At 37.4% G+C, this 2,500-nt stretch overlaps 1 protein-coding gene and 1 pseudogene across 5 annotated transcripts in view; one reads left to right on the top strand and one right to left on the bottom strand.

The window, feature by feature from the left end:
- The window catches only part of LOC137651323 (beta-1,4-glucuronyltransferase 1), a 700,820-nt gene that overhangs the window by 311,273 nt on the left and 387,047 nt on the right, over window positions 1–2,500 (top strand). The window lies entirely within an intron of this gene.
- On the bottom strand, window positions 842–2,053 carry LOC137650445 (uncharacterized; annotated as a pseudogene).

The raw sequence follows: 2,500 nt of genomic DNA, 5'->3' as shown, positions 1-2,500 counted from the left end.
CTCTCTCTCTCTCTCTCTCTCTCTCTCTCTCTCTCTCTCTCTCTCTGTCTCTCTGTCTCTCTCTCTCTCTCTCCTCTCTCTCTCTCTCTCTCTCTCTCTCTCTCTCTCCCCCTTTCAACCCCTTGTTAGATAAATAATGATTTTCACAATAACTTCTTAAGAATTAAGACAAAATATAATACTTCGTCGTACTAATGTATCCGAACAGTCAAGAATGACTTCTAAATATATAGATAGATAAACACACACACACTCACACACGGACCCCATCTAAGCAGAGTATGACTACTCCTTCTCCCCCTACCCAAGGGACGGGGAGAGCTGTGGGTGACCGGAAAGAAGTGTGTGAATATATATATATATATATATATATATATATATATATATATATATATATATATATAGAGAGAGAGAGAGAGAGAGAGAGAGAGAGAGAGAGAGAGAGAGAGAGAGAGAGAGAGAGAGAGAGAGATTTATGTACATATATATATATATATATATATATATATATATATATATATATATATATATATCCAATCACGCTCATTGGCCATTGTCAGACGTATAACTACTCGGTCTCTTTCTATCCATCGGGTAGGAGGTGAGGAAGTATTCATACTTTGATCAAACATGATGAGAAAGGTCGAGTCTGTGAGTGTGATTGTCCGTATATCTATTTCAATATCTGGACTTCATCCTGTATATGACGGGTCGCGTACACTAGTAATACTATTATTTTTTATTATTCAATGTCTTCTATTGTATTCAAAAGTCACTTTTATATTGCCGGAATCAGGTAAATTTATTCAAGAATTATAACTTTCGTGACATTCATGATGGGTTATGTCGGGGATGATCGAGAAATAACAAGATGGGATGCAGTTTGTACAGAAATTCCCTTATATCCACCTTGATTGATACCCTCAAATATGGTTGAGGAATGTTCATGATCAGGAGCATCAGGATTAGAGGACAATAGCCCACACTTAGCAAGACCAGCTTCAATATTTCATTGTGTCACATACTTGTAATAAACTGGCAGGCACACTTCTGCAAAATTAACTTGTGTCAACATCTCTTCTGGGTGCTCATTTTCCTACAGTTTTGCAGCTTTTACCCATCCTTTCTTCAGTGGTCCGAACAAAGCCACGTCTAGTGGCTGCATAAAGTTGGTTGTATTGGTAGGTAATCCATAAAAAAATATATTGAGCTAATTTAGAGTCTTAGGAAGTTGGTAATTATTTCGTGTCTCATGCCAGTCTGTCCACACGATTACGGGGCGCTGAACCTTGCGAGGATCAAACCAGTCATTAAAATCATTGCAAGGAACGTCCTATTTAGTTTCATAAGTAATGTATCCTCTCTCACTCTTACCAACAGTGAAGTCATAGTTTTATTTCTCAGCAATCATCAAGTTGATCCTCTTCATAGGGTAGATTATCATAGGGGGTGGCACCGACCCATCTGCACCTACAGCACTTAAGATTGTAATGTTTGTCTTTTGATAAACAGAAACCTGCTGAAAGACATGCTTGGTCCCTTTCTCTGCAAGGATTCTTCCTTGTGCTTGGTCCCTTTCTCTGCAAGGACTCTTCCTTGTGCTTGGTCCCTTTCTCTGCTAAGACTCCTTCTGCTTGGTTCTTTTCTCTGCAAGGACTCTTCCTTGTGCTTGGTCCCTTTCTCTGCAATGACTCGTCCTTGGGCTTGGTCCCTTTCTCTGCAAGGACTCTTCCTTGTTTTGGTGAAAGGGAGAATCCTGGCTCATCATCCAGTGCATTTATTTTTGTCAAGTAATCGTGAGTTGAGTGAAACTACTGCTTTATTCCTGTAACACTGATGTATTTTTTCAGCAGAAGTCAGAGATTCTGATGTCTTAAATGTAAGGTTTGGATGCCTCTGTAGAAAAAACAAGAGTACATCACTTTTGTTCAGGTATGTAGCCCTTAAATGAGGGAGGTCTCTTTCTTAGCACCGCATTTTCTTCTTCTTTTAGAATATCCTTGACTGTATCCATTACATTCTCCTTTGTCACAGGATGAGCTTTATTTGTCATGATATATGTAATTTACAAAAACATTATGTCCAGGTTTGGACTACATTGCTCTTCTGCTAGACAGTTTGTGCCTAGTTGTTGCCTCAGGAATGGCATGTTTGTTTCCTGAAGCCCTAAGACATACCCAACCTGTATGAGCAAAGCAAGAAAGCATATATTTAGTTTTTCAAATGTTTATTATTGTTAATTGATATTTTAATTTAATTTCATAGATATTGAATAATATATTTTTCTGTAAATAGTTTAGACTACAAGAGATAAGTTACTTACACTTTTACATCATAGACGGAAGCTTGAAGGGCATCATCATATTGTCTTCTTTTCTTAATACATATTTTTTGTTTTTTCTGGGATAGTTTGGGGGTAACATCTTATTACCTAACTTTAAGAATACATCTGAAAAAAAGGTAATTAGACTATCCTGCATAAATGAAAGAAGAATGTTAG

This window comes from Palaemon carinicauda, chromosome 12 (assembly GCF_036898095.1).
Source record: "Palaemon carinicauda isolate YSFRI2023 chromosome 12, ASM3689809v2, whole genome shotgun sequence".
In the NCBI taxonomy this organism is placed as follows: Eukaryota; Metazoa; Arthropoda; class Malacostraca; order Decapoda; family Palaemonidae; genus Palaemon; species Palaemon carinicauda.
The sequence above is the reverse complement of the archived record's forward strand: the minus strand, read 5'-3'. Positions and strand labels throughout refer to the sequence as shown.